Below are 16,701 nucleotides of genomic sequence, written 5' to 3' on the forward strand. Positions count from 1 at the left end.
ATCAAATTTAATAAGGACTAATCTCAGAATTTAGCAATTTTTGAAAATTATCTTTATAAGTAATGGTCCTAGTTTTCTCACTAGTTGCAGGCCAAGGAGAACTGTATTTAAGATGGGCATTTGGCAATCTCCAGATGAATGGGAGAGAGAAAACATTTATGCATATAACTCAGAATAGTTATATTAATTGAGTATCTTTTGGTTGAAAGACACGAAAACTATTCTGGCTACTTTAATAAAGAAAGATTTATTGGAAGGGGATTTTATTGGAAGATTGGATTCTGGGGGTTACATAGTAGACAGCAGGGCCAACCAACCAACCACTCCTGGCAAGGACAGAAAACTTCAAGAACAGATGGAATCAGAGTCCTCTCTCTGCTCTTCACCAAGTGAGGACAGTGAGAAAGCAGCTGTCTACAACCCAGGAAGTGGGCCCTCACCAAAACTCGACAAGGCTGGCATCCTGATCTCAAATTTCCCAGTCTCCAAAATTGTGAGAAATAAATATGTTGTTTACACCAAAAAAAACCCCAAAATAAAAACAAACAAAAGAACAAAACAGATGGAACCAGCTCTCTCTCTCTCTTTCTCTCCTTCTTGCTGTGTTTTCTATCTTCTCTCTAGTTGCAGACAGGGTTCCTCCATGTGTCAGAGAACACAATGGCTAACAGCTTCCACATTCATATCTCATGGCTCCAACTTCGTATCTCATGGCTCCAGCAACCAGAGACACACCAATTAACTTCTCAGTTCCAGTGGGGGGAACCTGGAAGGTGTCTGATTGGCCCAACAGAGTCAGATGTCTACCCTTGGACCAATCAACTGTGGCTTGGGGTGGGGTCTGTAGCAACATGGCAGCTCCTGTGAGAACATCATGGTTGGAGTCAGGAACAGGAGGAAAAAGAGCTGGGCGGGTAGGCTGGGTGGATGATACCATAGATGTCCACCATGGAGGTGATAAATGCCCTAACAGAGGTGCAAATAAGGTGTTGTGGGAGTTCAGGGGAGGAAGGCACAACTTCTAGCTGTAGGGATCAAGTAGAGCTTCTTGGAAGAGGTGGCATTTGAGCTAAGAATAATCTGGAATATACAGAGATTCAAAATGTTATCTCAAATTAGAAGAGAAAAGTGAGCACTGGTAGAGGTGTCATCCAAAGGAGCTATATATTAATGCCTTACTTTGTCAAGATTTTTAGAGTTTATCTAATTAAAAAAATTTTTAAAGTTATTTACAGTTATTACAAAACATTAGCTATATTCTCCCTGTTGTACAGTATATCCTTGAGCCTATCTTACATGCAATAGTTTGTACTTCCCACTTCCCCAACCTTATAATGCCCCCCACAACTGGTAACCACTAGTTTGTTCTCTGTGTCAGTGAGTGAGTCTGCTTCTTTTTTGTAATATTCACTAGTTTGTTGCATTTTTTAGATTCCACATATAAGTGATACCATACAGTATTTATCTTTCTCTGCCTGACTTATTTCACTTAGTGTACTGCTTTCCAAGTCCATCCATATTGCTGCAAATGGCAAATTTTGTTCTTTTTTATGACTGAATAGTATTCCATTATATATATATATATATACCACATCTTTATCCATTCATCTGTTGATGGACACAGGTTGCTTCCATATTTTGGCAATTGTAAATAATGCTGCTATAAAAAAATAATAATGCTGCTATGAACATTGGGGTGCATGTATAGTTTTATAAATTTAGAATTCATATATAAAATTTACCTTATAGTTTAATTTTTTATTTTGAAATAATTTGACTTACAGAAAAGTTGCAAAAATAGTTCAGAGAGCTCTCCTAAACTCTTCACCTCCTATATCCCTCACCTAGCTTCCCCTAATATTAACATCTTACCTAATCTTGGTACAGTTATCAAAGCCAGGAAATCAACACTAATACAGTGCTATTAACTAACCTACAGACTTATTTGAATTTTGACAGTTTTCCTTGCAATCAAATCCAGCATCCCACTTTGTATTTAGTTGTTATGTCTTCTTAGCCTCCTCCAATCTGTGACAGTTCCTCAGTCTCTCTTATCTCTTATAACCTTGACACTGAAGAGTACTGGTCAGTCATTTTACAGTATATCCCTCAATTTGGATGTCTCGTGGTTTTCGCTTGATCAGATCAAGATTATGCATTTTTGGCAAGAATAGCACAGAAGTAATGCTGTGCCCTTCTTAGTACAGCATACAAGGGCTTCATCTTGTCAGCGTGATTTATTACCAGTGAAGTTAACATTGATCACCTGGTTTAAGGAGGTGCCTGCCAAGTTTCTCTTGTAAAGGGTTCCTTTATAATTAGTAAGTATCTTGTGGGGAAATACTTAAGACTATGCAAAAATGTAAACTTCTCATCATTTACAGTTCTTTTTTTTTTTTTTTTTTTAATAAATTTATTTATTTATTTATTTTTGGCTGTGTTGGGTCTTCGTTTCTGTGCGAGGGCTTTCTCTAGTTGTGGCAAGTGGGGGCCACTCTTCATCGCAGTGCGCGGGCCTCTCACTGTCATGGCCTCTCTTGTTGCGGAGCACAGGCTCCAGATGCGCAGGCTCAGTAGTTGTGGCTCACGGGCCCAGTTGCTCTGCGGCATGTGGGATCTTCCCAGACCAGGGCTTGAACCCGTGTCCCCTGCATTGGCAGGCAGATTCTCAACCACTGCGCCACCAGGGAAGCCCTACAGTTCTTTTTAAAGGTGCTATGCAATGCACACTTTCTACTTTTATTCAACAAACATCAACTATTAACCCACTATGAACTAAGCACTGGTCTAAGATGCATGGCTCAGTTTTGTGTAGCTTGATGACCTTGCAGGACCTTAGGATCCTCATCTATGAATTGGGTATAATTAAATTTTACCACTCAGATCTTCTGAGGATAGAGGAGGACCATGTTTATGAAAGTATTCTGTAAAGCTAACTGGGATTGTTCATTCTCTGTCCAAGGCACTCAGCTCTGTCCTCACCTCCACCTATTACCAGTCTCCATTTCTGTTCTGCCTGCATCCATACCCACAGGCTTCTGTATGTCCTCACTGTCCAGACTCCTTCATCCTATTTGCCAAGCCTTACTTATGATGTCACTTAATAAGTTATAGAGACACAAGGTGAGCCTTGTAGAGACGCACAGTTTCCTTCTGGAGCATCTGAATGCAATTTTGGGAGCTGCCTCGAGATGCCGTGTGATGCCTGGGACCTGTGGGTGGCAGGCAGGAGATCCTTTCTCCAACGGGAGAAATAGTGGGAGAAGTAGGAATTGCCTTCTTCCAATAATGCTTTGGCCCTAAAAGGGAAACTCTTGAGCTCCAGAGAGTACTGAATAAGCCTGCATGGATACTTGTGTCTTGCTGAGAGATCTACATAGGCACACTTTATTTATTTTTTATCATTATTTATTTATTTGGCTGCACTGGGTCTCAGTTGCTGCACACTGGATCTTTAGTTGCGACATGCGGGATCTTATTCCCTGACCAGGGATCAAACGCAGGCCCCCTGCATTGGGAGCGCTGAGTCTTAACCACTGGACCACCAGGGAATCCCATCATAGGCACACTTTAAATGAAAAACTTCATAATGTGAGAGGATGAGCTCACCCACGATCCAACCTCCTATCCCAACAGCATCTTAATTTGAGAACAGGATTTTAACAAACCAAGAGGGAGGTACAAGTTAAGTAGCAACACTCCTTGGGTTGCACTTAACCCTTTTTAAAGGCAGGAAACTTTTATGCTTGACTGGTGGTTTTGCTTTTTTATTTGTTTACATCCTTTGTACAAGATCATTAGGAAGATCAAATATGGTAAGAGGTGAAGGTGCTCTGGAACTCCTACTGTGCAGTCAATATGGCTGTTCCCATTCTGTGCCCTGAGGGCAGCTTTTTAGGAACTGCTTGCCAGGATCAGAGCAGGCAGATTGGAAGTCCCAGCTCCAGCATCAGCCCAAGCCATCCTCTGCCTTCCTTCAGCCAAGAAGATGAGCCCTTCAAAATAGAGTCCCCTAAGTAGGAATCCAGCAGCATACAGGGCATTCCCTCCAGGGTCCCGAGTAGTTTCCTCCTTGGCAAGTCACAGGCCTGGGTTCCCCAGGACCATCTCCTATCTGAGGAGCAGGCTGCTGTGGGCTGGACTCCTGACCAGCTAGCACCCGAGCAAGAATCGTAACAGCAGCTCAAGATTGCCGATTTTACTGCCCTCTCCCCAGTGGACCCTGGGGAACAACCATACCCTGGAGACCACCAAGGCAGCAGCTCTCCTAGGAACCTTCAGGTTTAAGAGACTGTCCCCACCATTACCCAGTTGATTCCTGTGGCCATGAACCCAAACGATAATGTGCACATGAATCCCCTGAGAATCTTGTTAAAATACAGATCCTGATGCAGTAGGTCTGCGGCAAGGCCTGAGACTCTGCATTTCCAACAAGCTCCTAGAAGATGCCAAAGCTGCTGCTCCGCAGACCACACTTTGAATGCAAAGCTCCAGACCACAGGCTGATCAGAAGGGTCTGGAAACCAGAAAACAATGTTGAGTAAATGGAAACAACATGAGTTGTTGGGTCCCCTCTTTCTACCTTGAAATTTTATAATCTTGATACCCCTTCTGATGGCCTCCCAATAAAGTCCCCATTTAACTCAGGTTAGTCTAGGAGGTTTCTGGTATTTGCAAACAAAAGAACCTTTCCTATATCCAAAGGTAAATCCTCCAAATAGGAAAGGGTGACTCTTCCTCATTCCATCGTTTATTTTACAGGCCAGTTCTTCCAGACCCACCACCAGAGACTGGCTAGACCCACCTGCTTCTTAAAGGGACCAAGTCCCCTTTTGGGGGGCTTCTGATCATTTAAATCTCCTTCAACAACACAGAAGAGGTTTTCAAACATTACCCCGGGGATTCTTCATTGCCCTCTCTCAGTATTTTCCCAGAGACCTGAGGTTCCTTTGTGGGCTTCAGTCCCTTGATTGCCTCCCAGCCCCTAAGCTGTCTTGTGCATTAATTAGCTGGTGACTAAATGCTTCCTAATTGTCAACTGGCTCCCACCCACACTTGCATCAAGGAGTCATGGGCATCCTCCAGGGAAAGGTCTTTTGTGAGTCCAGTGGTTCACTTTTCCACAAATGTGGGCTGAACTTCTTCTGTGGTACCAGGTCACATTCGCAGCCCTGGGGACTTGGTGGTGAGCAAGACAGACTTGGTCCTTGCCTTCAGAGCTCACATCTAGTGGGAGCCAAATACCAACACAGGGACTTCCTTGGTGGCGCAGTGGTTAAGAATCCGCCTGCCAATGCAGGGGACACGGGTTTGAGCCCCGGGCCAGGAAGATCCCACATGCTGCGGAGCAACTAAGCCCGTGTGCCACAACTATTGAGCCTGAGTTCTAGAGCCCATGAGCCACAACTACTGAGCCCATGTGCCACAAGTACTGAAGCCCACGTGCCTAGAGCCCGAGCTCCGAAACAAGAGAAGCCACTGCGATGAGAAGCCCGTGCACTGCAATGAAAATTAGCCCCCACTCGGGCTTCCCTGGTGGCACAGTGGTTAAGAATCCTCCTGCCAATGCAGGGGACACGGGTTCGAGCCCTGGTCCAGGAAGATCCCACATGCTGCGGAACAACTAAGCCCGCATGCCACAACTACTGAGCCTGCGCTCCAGAGCCCGAGAGCCACAACTCCTGAAGCCTGGGCACCTAGAGCCGTGCTCTGCAACAAGAGAAGCCACCACAATGAGAAGCCCGCGCACCGCAACTTAGACCCAACACAGCCAAAAATAAATAAATAGAATTAAAAAAAAAAAGAGTAGCCCCCACTTATGGCAACTAGAGAAAGCCCAAGCGCAGCAACGAAGACCCAACAATGAAGGCCTGATGCAGCCAAAAATAAATAAATAAATTTATTTTAAAAAAATAAAGAAAAACAAACAGCAACACATAAATTTCAGATAATAACTGCTATGATTTAACAAATAATAAAAATACAAAAGGATAATACAATACAGAGTAATGCCTGAAGCTTCAGATAGGTGCGCTGGGAAGGCCTTTCTAAGGAGGTGACATTTGAGTTGAGACCTGAATGGTACTCAGGAGCCAGCCAGAGTGATGATGAGGAGAAAGAGCTGTCCAAGCAGAAAGCACGGGCAAGATCAAAGGCTGGGTGGGAGGGACCAGCTTGGCCTGTCTGAGGAACACTCACTGCATCCTTTCAGCCCCCAGGGATTCAGGAGTCAACCAGCAGGTTGGAGCTGGTTGTAAGAATTGGAGCAAAACCTTTCCTCTCCTCTTTTGCAGAGGCTGGGGGTGAGGCTTACTCTACATGGCCCCACCTCCAATCATCTGATTGGTCAGATTTCAGGATCCTGATTGGCCTTTGGTGGTAACTAGGGCGCTCTTTCTTCAAGGTTCCAAACTCCACAGTCTTACTTCGGACTTAGGGCGGAACCCCTCGGAGGGTCCAGTTAGGGAGCACGCGGCTTCCCCTGGGGAATCCAGGCCCAGGACTCTACAGAGAAACAACAATGCAGATTGCCATGTGAAATTTCTTGATTTTTAAACGTTAATGATAAGTTGGAAAAGCTTTTTAAAAGCTGTGCAGGCCAAACACGTGCCTATAGGCAGGACCCGGCCCCCGCACCCCCACCCCCACCCCCCGCTGCCCGGGGCGGTGCTGTGGGGCGTGGCGAATGCCTCGTGGTAGAGGTGATGGAGAGAAGGAGTCAGGAAGGACACTAACTACATCCTGGATTCTGAAATACCCTGCCCTGGAGGAGGAACTCGCTGCCACAGACACATACTGAGCACCTATTGGTGCAAGTCTCTGTGCTAGGTTGGGGGGTACAAAGCACATTGTGAAGCTGCACCCTCCTCCAGGGCAGGGGTTGCCTAGCACAGAAGACCTGGGTTCCGGTCCTGTAATTACCATGAGTCCTTGGGTTAGTTCATCAGCTCTGGGATTTGGCACATAGCCTTATGTTGATAGCAGGTTAACTAAATCAGGTGTGGGCAGATTATGAAAGGCCTTGAACGTCTAGGTAGGGAGTTTGGGCCGGATCTCATAAGGGGGTGGGAGCCACTGCAGGTTCTTGATCAGGAGAGTGATATTCCAAGTAAAATATTTTAGGAAAATAAATCAGGCCACCTGTGCAGAGAGGAGAGGGTCACATACAATCCAGGTGTGGTATAGTGAGACAGCACCTGGGTTTATGCAAATCAGATCTTACCACCCCGAGCTCAAAAGCTTTCAGTGGCTCCCTGCAGCCCTCACAGCAAACTCCTCCCTTCTTACAATGGTCCAAGTGCAGGACCATCATCCTGGGTGTATGACCTGTGCAATTGCACAGGGCCCCACGCTTAGTTTAATGATTTACTGTCACCATCTTGAAATTCCTAAAGGGGTCTCATGTTTTTGCTTTGCGTCAGGCCCCACAAATTATGTAGCCAGTCCTGCCCACAGGGACTGGCCCCTGCTCCCCTCTCCCTTCTCATTTGCATCCCACTTCTCCCTAATCCTTCAAACTCCAGTTGCTTTAGTCTTCCATCAGTTCCTGGAGGTTGTTCCTTCCTGCCTCAGGGCATTTGCACAACCTGTTTCTTACCTGGAACACCACTCCTCATCCCAAGACCAACTCTTTCTTCAGCAAATTTCTTCTTATCCTCCAGACCTGAGCATAATTACCTCCTGAGAGACAACTTCTCTGACCTCCCAGGATTATCTCTTCAAATACAAAAGTTTAAAAATAATTTAAAGTAGGCCCCCAGTAGAAGCTCCCATAGTGCCACGTGGTTCTCACTTCAAAGAAATGACCGTAATCTGTAATGAAAATTTTTTTTTTTTTTTTTTTTTTTTTGCAGTACACGGGCCTTTCACTGTTGTGGCCTCTCCCGTTGCGGAGCACAGGCTCTGGACGCGCAGGCCCAGCGGCCATGGCTCACGGGCCCAGCCGCTCCGCGGCATGTGGGATCTTCCCGGACCGGGGCACGAACCCGTGTCCCCTGCATCGGCAGGCGGACTCTCAACCACTGCGCCACCAGGGGAGCCCTGTAATGAAAATTTTATATGGCGCTCTGTTCGCTGAGTCTGTCTCCACCTCCAGACTGTGAGTGCCACGATGCTCACGAACCTGTCTGCCTGGCTTCAAAGGGAGGCTCAGAGATGGGTTAAACGGGGTGAAAGGAGGGGAAGCCATATCTCACCGATCTTGGACCTTTCCTTCGGGTTGCGCAGAAATTTTCATAATGCCCACACACACCCAGCCCACACACCCAGCAGGGTGTGCTCTGGTCCGGGCCCTGGCCTTTCCCCAGCTGGAGCCCATTAGCTTCAGACCCTCTTGCCCCGTTCCCAGTGATGGGACAATCCTAGGGGTGGGTTGGGAAGGGGATGCATTTTACAGAGCCAAGCTTTAGTCTAAAGGAAGCAATAATGAAATAATTTCAGACCTCTGACAGCAGAACAGCCATGGGTGTTTGGGGGCTTTGTGCTTGTAAAGGCTTGAGTAACTAATATCCAATTGGGGGAAATTTTCCTTCTCTTAACCAAGTAAATAAAACCATTCATACCACAAGAGGTAGGAGGAAGGGACAGAATTTGCACAAAACATAAAAATTTGTTGACCCTGGCAAGATGAGAAAGAGCATCATGCCTGCCCAGGTGGCTCACATTTATTAAGTAAGTGCCATGTACCAGGATCTGAGCTAAGCTCTTGGCACACGTAAGCTCCTGAATGCTCACCCTAACCCTGTGAAGTTGGAACTATTCCCCTCCCCACTTTGTGGATGAGGAAACTGAAACGCAGAGAAACTGGGTAACTAGCCTAATGTCACACAGCAAGGAAACAACAGAGTTGGGATTTGCACCAAGATCTGTCCAACTCCAGATCTGTTCTGAGCCCTTCACTACCACAAAACAGCTACTCATTTGGCTTGCTGTGTGGTTTTGGGCAAATTTGTCAACCTCTCTGAGCCCCATAATCTTTTTTTCTTTTTCTTGAACCCATGCCCCCTGCAGTAGAAGCACAGAGTCTTTTTTAAAATAAATTTATTTATTATATTTACTTATTTTTGGCTGCGTTGGGTCTTCGTTGCTGCGCACAGGCTTTCTCTAGTTGTGGCGAGCGGGGGCTACTCTTCTTTGCGGTGCGTGGCCTTCTCATTGCTGTGGCTTCTCTTGTTGCAGAGCACAGGCTCTAGGGCGCTCGGGCTTCAGTAGTTGCAGCACACAGGCTCAGTAGTTGTGGCTTGCAGACTCTAGAGCGCAGGCTCAGTAGTTGTGGCATATGAGCTTAGTTGCTCCGCGGCATGTGGGATCTTCCGGGACCAGGGCTCGAACCCGTGTCCCCTGCATTGGCAGGCGGATTCTTAACCACTGTGCCACCAGTGGTTAAGAAGCCCGAAGCACGGAGTCTTAACCCCTGGACCGCCAGGGAAGTCCCAAGCCTCAGATTCTTCACCTATAAATTGCCCCTTATTTAAGCCACTCTGTGCTAGGTACTGCCTGACTCCTCACGGTGCCTGGTGAGGGAGGGAATGTGGCAGAGCTAATGATTTGTGTTCTTCAACCTGTTTCCTCTTCCTGGGCCCTACAGTTAGCAGAGTCATGTGACTACATTCTGGCCAGTGAAAATTACATGTCATCCCTGGGCCAAGGCAATTAAGAATGGGTGAGTCTCTTTTGATTTTTAGTCTCCCTTTCCACATGCAGAGGATTCAGGAATGGATTCCAGGGAGCGCCTCGGGGAGTCACTGCCTGGAAGAGAGCTGCCTTCCAAGGAATATGGGTTAGGAGACCCCTGACCTATATCAGACTTTGCATGAGTGAGGAATAAAGTATCATTGGGTTAAGCCACTGAGATTTTTGTTTTGTTACAGCAGTTACCATTAATTGCACTGAATGAAAATGTATCAGTTATTAATTTCCATAATAATGCTGCATAACAAATCACCCCAAAACTTAGTGCCTTAAAACAGCAACCAGGGACTTCTGTAGTGGTCCAGTGGTTAGGACTCCATGCTTCCACTGCAGGGGGCACAGGTTCGATCCCTGGTCGGGGAACTAAGATCTCGCATGCTGCGCAGCGCGGCCAAGAAAAACAAAACAAAAAACCTCACAAAAACCAGCAACCATTTAGTTAGCTCATGATTTCATGGATTGGCAATTTGGTCTGGGCTCAGCTAAAGGTTCTTTTAGTCTTAATTAGCTGATTAGCACAGCCTCAGCCAGGGCAGCTCATTACTGTTCCAGTGGTCTCTCATCCCGGAGCAGGATAGCTCAGGCCTGTTCACATGACAGCTGGGAGGATTCCAAGAGAATGGGCAGAGGCTACAAGACTTCTTACAGTCCAGACTCGGAACAGGCAATGTCACCTCTGCTGTATTCTATTGGCCAAAATAGGTCATATGGCTGAGCCCAGGTTCAAGGAATGAGGAAATAGGCTGTATCTCCTGATGGGAGGAGTTCCAAAGTCACACTGCAAAGGGGCTTGCATACAGGGAAGCAAAGCACTGAAGTTATTTTGCAACCAAACTACTACAGGAGGTATTAGTGCCCCCATTTGAAACTTCCTTCCCAGCTTCAGGAAGATGAAGTGGCTAGTGAATGGAAGAATCAGGATTTAAGCAAAACCCGAAGCTCTCTTCATGCCCCAAGCTTCCCGTATGACTCCGAAGACCGGTCCTCTTTGGCCAGAAGGAACCTCCCCACCTCTGCTAGCTGAACCAGGAATCCAGCACCCTGGCCTCCCAGGGAAGGGGCCCCCAAATCTGGATCTCACTCTGGCCTTTGGAAGAACAGGGCGTCTTTTCAGATATTTGAGTCTAGGAAACACCTTGAGCTTCAAGCCTTGAGAAGCTGTGACTGCAGTGACCTGGGGCTGGCAGGAAGGCCTTCCCCTCCTGGCCTTTACACATCGGATGGCCCTAGAGTCCTACTTCACTCTGTGACCCAGGCAGAGCCCACACCCTCTCTGTGCCTCAGTATAAGGATGCAAAGTATAAAGAGAAAAGTGCTCAGCCTCTGGAATCACAGCACTGGGCTCAAATCCTGACTCACTTGTTGTCGGTCCTGGGCAAGGCCCTTTCACTCTCTGAGCCTCACATTCTCTTCTATAAAACAGGTGTGAGAGAAGAGGAGTCCCCATCTTGGGGGCTGTTGTGAGAACTGAATGAGAGAATGCACAACATAAATGCATGATGTAAATGACCTACTACCCCCAAGGTGGACTTAATAGCTGGCAGGTGGTGTTAGCATCATGTCAACCAAACCCCCATTTTACAGAGGAGAAAACAGAAGCTCAGGCAGGTGATGTGACTTGCCAAGGCCACACAGCTAAGGAGCAGTGATGTCACCAGTGATGTACTCAGGTCTATCTGATTCCAGAAGCCAAGGTCTTACCCTCTCTAGAGTCCTAGGTTTGAGTTGCCTCTTGCAGCCATGTGACCTTGGGCAAGTCCCTTTTCTCTCTCGGTCTCATTTTTCTCATCATCTAAATAAATGATGATCTGCCTATGATGCCTTGTGCATTTTCCTCAAATGGGAAAATACATGGAAAGTGCTTAGCACAGTGCCTGGGACAGACTTGTGTGCTCAGCAATGAGAGGCTGCTGTAACAGTCAGGGGCAAGTTGCTTAACTCTCTGTGCCTCGGTTTCTCTATCTGTCAGATAGAGCTAATGACAGACTTATCTCATTGGGTTGTTGTGAGGAATAAATGAGTTACTGTGGGCTAACCTCAGCACAATGCCTGGCACATGGATGCACTTCATAAGCACTTGCTATTATTTTAAAAGTTCAGAAACCTGTTCCAAGCTAGCATGAGATGATGGGGATCCCAGCCCCCCACTGGCTGAAGCTCCAGGCACTGCCTTTGCTACCATTCAGCTATTATTAGGCCCAGCGTCCTCATCTCAAATCCAGATGGGGAGCTAGAAGGGCGGGCAGGGCTGGGCCTGGCTGGCGGATGGCTGGGAACACTGCTGGGAGGCCGGTTTGGGTTTGGGCCCCACCCTGCCTGCCCTCCCTCGCCTGCAGTGGGTCCAGCCGCCACGTCTACACTTGGCTCTGAGGTCTGCACCAAACACTCCCTCCCACCGTGGCCGCCTCCTCTGGGAAGGTTCAGAGCATTTCGTGGCCTCAGCACTTTTCTGCCCGCCCCAGGGAGGCCAGGCCTGCGTAGAAACTACGAATTGGACACTGCATGCCTCTGGAGCCTGCAAAGGGGTCAACCACCCTCCTGTCTAAAGGTCTTCATACCTACAGTGAGGCCTACTGGGTCCACCAAGGGGAAAGGGTCCACACAGCTGGGTTCAAATCCCAGCCCTACCACCAATATGCAGTGTCAATGTGGACAAGTGACTTCCCCGAGCCTCAGTTTTTTTAATCCATAAAATGGGTATAATCTTAGCACCTACCTCACATGGCTATGGTGATGTATAAATGAACGAATGGCACATAGTAGGGACTCAGTATGTGCTAGTTATTGTTATTTCATGCTTGAGTGTGCCAGGCCCTGAGAGGGAAACAAGGATTTGGGGAGGCTGGGGATTTGGGGTACCAAGTGGCTCTACCTCCAATTGCTGTGTGACCTGAAGCCTGTTCCTTGCCCTCTCTGGAACTCAGATTACCACGAGGTGGGCATCTAGGACTCTATGATGCCACAATTCAGCTGCTGTGCTCACAAGTAGTTAAGAAATATGACAAGGCCCCATGTGGGCAGAGATCCCAAATGGCAGGGTACCATGGTTAGGAGCAAGGGTTCTGGGGAATTCCCGGGCAGTCCAGTGGTTAGGACTCCACGCTTTCACTGCTGGAGCCCAGGTTCAAGCCCTGGTAGGGGAACTAAGATCCCGCAAGCCACGCCATGCAGCCAAAAAAAAAAAAAAAAAAAATCAAGGGTTCTGGGTTCTAATCCTGTGTGAGGTGCTGGTGTGGCTTGGCCTTGCTGAGCCTGTCTCCTCTTCTGTATAATGATGGTTCTACCTCACAGCGTTCAAGCTGTGAGGTTCATGATAATAACAAAACTGCCACTCATGTGTTTTTATGGTTCCAAACCACTGGCAGCAATTATACAGGGCCGCTACCATAAGCCTAGATTACGCCAGGCATCAGGGAACTCCCAGAAGTGATAAGAAGTCCAGGCCGGCCCATCCAGAACCCTCTCCTTTTTCCATGAGGCTGGTCTCCTGTGGTTCATCACACCCCATTGGGCATCTCAGATCCCCTTCTCCTTCCCAGGGCTCACTTGCCTCCAAGTTTCCTACATTGAAGAGTCACTCCTTTCCCATCCTTCAGCACCTGGGGCCAGGCCCACTTCTCCTCCAAGGCCGGAAGTTTATCTGACAGTGTCGCTCAGAGAACACAGCAGCTGGATGACATCATGGAGGAGACAGCCTTGCCAAACTGGTTTGCCAAACAGATCCCCAGCCCCACTCCTGTGGCTGCTGACCTTGGGGGCCTCCAGTTCTGCCCACAAGGGAGAGGGTCACAGCCCTTGGATCCAGCCAACCCCAGCAAGAACCAGTTCTTCTCCTCCAGGGTCCCCATGCTCCAGCCTCGCCTACTTGACTTTTCCCCAGCAAAGTCCTCAGAGTCCTACCTGACTTCCTTTGCTCTCATGCTGTGCCCTCTCCAGGTTGCCTTTTCCCACCCCTTTCACATGCCAAACAGCAAGTGAGGGCTTTTTCTTCACAACTTTTAGAGTCCAGATACCATCTCTCCCCCTACCCTCACCAGGCTGTGAGACCCCAACAGCAGGCCCAACTCCAATCTAGCTCTAACCCCTCCACACCTTCCACTGCCCAGCAGGCTCTGGACCCCTCACAGGCCCAAGGTCTTGGCCTTGAGTGGCCTCACAGCCACTTGTGAGCACATCCCAAGGTGGGGTCTCCCTGAAAGTCTTGGAATTTTATGTTGTCTAGTCTGGTGGGGAAAGGGCTTAGAAAGCTCAGGCCACAACTCCCCCATCTTGCAGATGAGGAAACTGAGGCTCCAAGTGGAACAAAACTTTGCCTGGGCTGAAGCCGGGCCTAAGACCCATCACTCCTCTTGCCTCCTGACCCCAGGACTGGACTTTCTCTGCAGGACCCCAGGGAGGGGGAGGGGAAGCCAGGGAGATTCAGGGATCTGGCACTGTCAGCTTGGTAAAAATATTTATTCTCAGACTGAGAGACTGGACCAAAATAATACCCTTGGCCCCTGAGCTGCTCCAGCCACTCCCCACTCTGCCAGTCCAGGGTTGGACCTGGAGAAATCTGGACCCTTTCTGGGAGGGCCTGAAGTGAGCCAGTCCAAGCTCCTCATTTTATAAATGGATAGACTGAGGCCCAGGCCACCCCAGTGCCCATAAGACATGTTCACCCTACTCACCTGTCACTCAGGGCCTTTCACAGATGAAAGGTCTTCCATCCCCATTTCCTGCTCCATCCACAGTCCATCTCTCCTCCTTTTCTCACTTACAAACCTCCTGGCCTTTATTCACACTGTCCCCCTGCCACTAATACTCTTTCATGTCTTTCTCCCTCTTCTCTGTGGGATGGATTTCTTTGCACCCTTCCTCAAGGATCAGTTTGCTCCTCCTCTAAGAAGTCTTCCAGGATTTCCTCCATCCTAGAGGCAGCAAGGTGGAAGAAAGGGGCTTTAGTATGGGGCAGAATTCCACTCAAGTTTGAATGCCATTACCAGCCAAGGTGCCTTCACTTCCCTGAGCTTCAGCTTCCACCTCTGTAGAATCCGGGTAATACTTACCTTGCACAGTGCTCAATTTGCAACGGGGCAAACCCCGTGTCAGACATGCAGTTGGTGCTCAGTAAACACCAGGACCCTCCTCATGGGACGTTTACTCCTTCCTGTGCTGTGGGTGCAAACTTCTCCAGAACCGCACCCGAACTGCCCTTTGATATTTGTTTCACCACTATCTCATCCCACCCCTTTCAGATAGGAAGGGAAAGCAAGTAGGTGTGGAGGAGGACCCCAGCCCTGAGGGCTTGATGGAGGGGCAGGACCCATGCTTATCTTCAGTACTACCAGGAACTAGTGAGCACGTGTGTGACACAAAGTCCTCTCTCAGAAACTCACCTGGGCCATTCCTCCCTCCTGGGGGGTGGGGGCAGAGCTAGCATGAAGCAGGCCATTCACTGGAGCCAAGAGACGCCACTCAGGCGGCTTACGTATGTGCCGCCCCAGGGGGCTGTTCCAATGGGCTCGCGAGGTTTGAATAGGACCGAGTTGGCTTTGGAGGGCGCTGAACCTTGTTCTGGAGAATAAGATGACATCTAAGTTGGGAATTCCCTGGCGGTCCAGTGGTTAGGACTCTGAGCTCTCACTGCCAAGTGCCCAGGTTTAATCCCTGGTCGGGGAACTAAGATCCCACAAGCCACGTGGCCAAAAATAAAAAATAAAAAAATAAAGTTTATTAAAAAGAAAATGACATCTAGGTTAACCAGAGAGGGCCTACATGGGGCCTGCTCAGGAGAAGGGGACCTCGAACTAAAGCCCCAAATTGGGCTCTGTTTGCTCCTCCTCCCATGTGACCTTAACAAGCCTCTTCCCTCTCAGAGCCGTGGTTTTCCCATGTGTAAAACGGGACCACCTCTCAGGGATGTGGGAATGCAGTAAGACGACACCTTTAAAAGAGTCTCAGAGTGGATACTGGCTCTCACTCTAGAAGGGGGCAAGGTGTGGTAGTGGGTGGTCACAGAGGACCTGGACAGTGGGCCTGAGGGGCTCTGCTGGAGCAACAGGCTGAAATCACTTCCACACAACCCCGTATCACAGTGGTTAAAAGCACAGATTCTATACTCAGAAGGTGCTGGTAGGAACCACAGTTCCACTACCTATCAGCTGTTGTCCTCAACTGTAAAATGGGACAGTAATCCTGGGCTCAAATGGTCGTTATAGGGACTATATGCCTGGTACATGGCAAGTACAAAAAAATGAGTCTATATTATTATTGTTATTATTTGACAGACAGGATTCCAGACCCCACCTCCCAGGCTCCAACTCCCTTTGATGTCCATGGAGACCTGTGGGAGGCACCCTGACCTCTATCACAGGGGACAGAGTGGTTTTCTCCAGTGGGTCTGAGCTCTTGGGTCCCCTGGCTGATTCCTTATGTTGTCTTGGGCATGTTGGCTCTCTCTGGGTCTCAGTTTCCTCCATTTGTTGAATTCTGGACTTCGTGTTCCCTATTTAACTCCACAGCGCTGCAAGAGGCCGACGCTGAGGGGCTTGGAAGCGAGAAGCATGACAGATAAAGTCAATATCTGTGCAAAGGTGTGTCGGCTGGGGAAGGGGAGTTGTGTGATTGACCCTGCTCCATCTGAGGTGATCCCTGAGGTACTTCAACGTAGGGTTAAGGTGCTGCCAGCCACTTAGTCCCTGCTCTGAGGTGACCCGGCCCAGGTGTGCCGAAAGCAGCCTGGGGGCAGCGGCCAAGCCAGGGCACTGAAGCGAGGAGGGGGCGGAGTCGAGTGAGGGGAAAGGGTCTCACGAACAAAGAGGAGGGCGGAGAGGGACAGTCCTGAAGGCTCCGCGAATAGTACGATCCCGGACCACTTACCGCGGCTTTGGGCGCCCTCCCTGACTTTGGCGCAAAGCTGCATCCTCCTGGTGACGCCCACCCGACCAGCGAAGGCCACTTGAACAGTGGCCCCAAGACTGCAAACCCCTACCACCTAGGCCCGTGAGGGGCGGGGCCTCTGCTAGGGGC

General features: G+C 48.7%; 1 long non-coding RNA gene across 1 annotated transcript; it reads right to left on the minus strand.

Moving 5' to 3' along the window:
- Window positions 1–5,380: 5,380 nt before the first annotated feature.
- Window positions 5,381–16,655, minus strand: LOC308627183. Its single transcript, XR_014017367.1, has 4 exons — window positions 16,552–16,655; window positions 15,069–15,246; window positions 14,361–14,600; window positions 5,381–6,504 (listed from the first exon to the last, which is right to left on the minus strand). It is a non-coding gene; the product is annotated as an uncharacterized lncRNA (long non-coding RNA).
- Window positions 16,656–16,701: the final 46 nt, after the last annotated feature.

Source organism: Mesoplodon bidens, assembly GCF_964165515.1.
Source record: "Mesoplodon bidens genome assembly, chromosome: 13".
NCBI lineage: Eukaryota > Metazoa > Chordata > Mammalia > Artiodactyla > Ziphiidae > Mesoplodon > Mesoplodon bidens.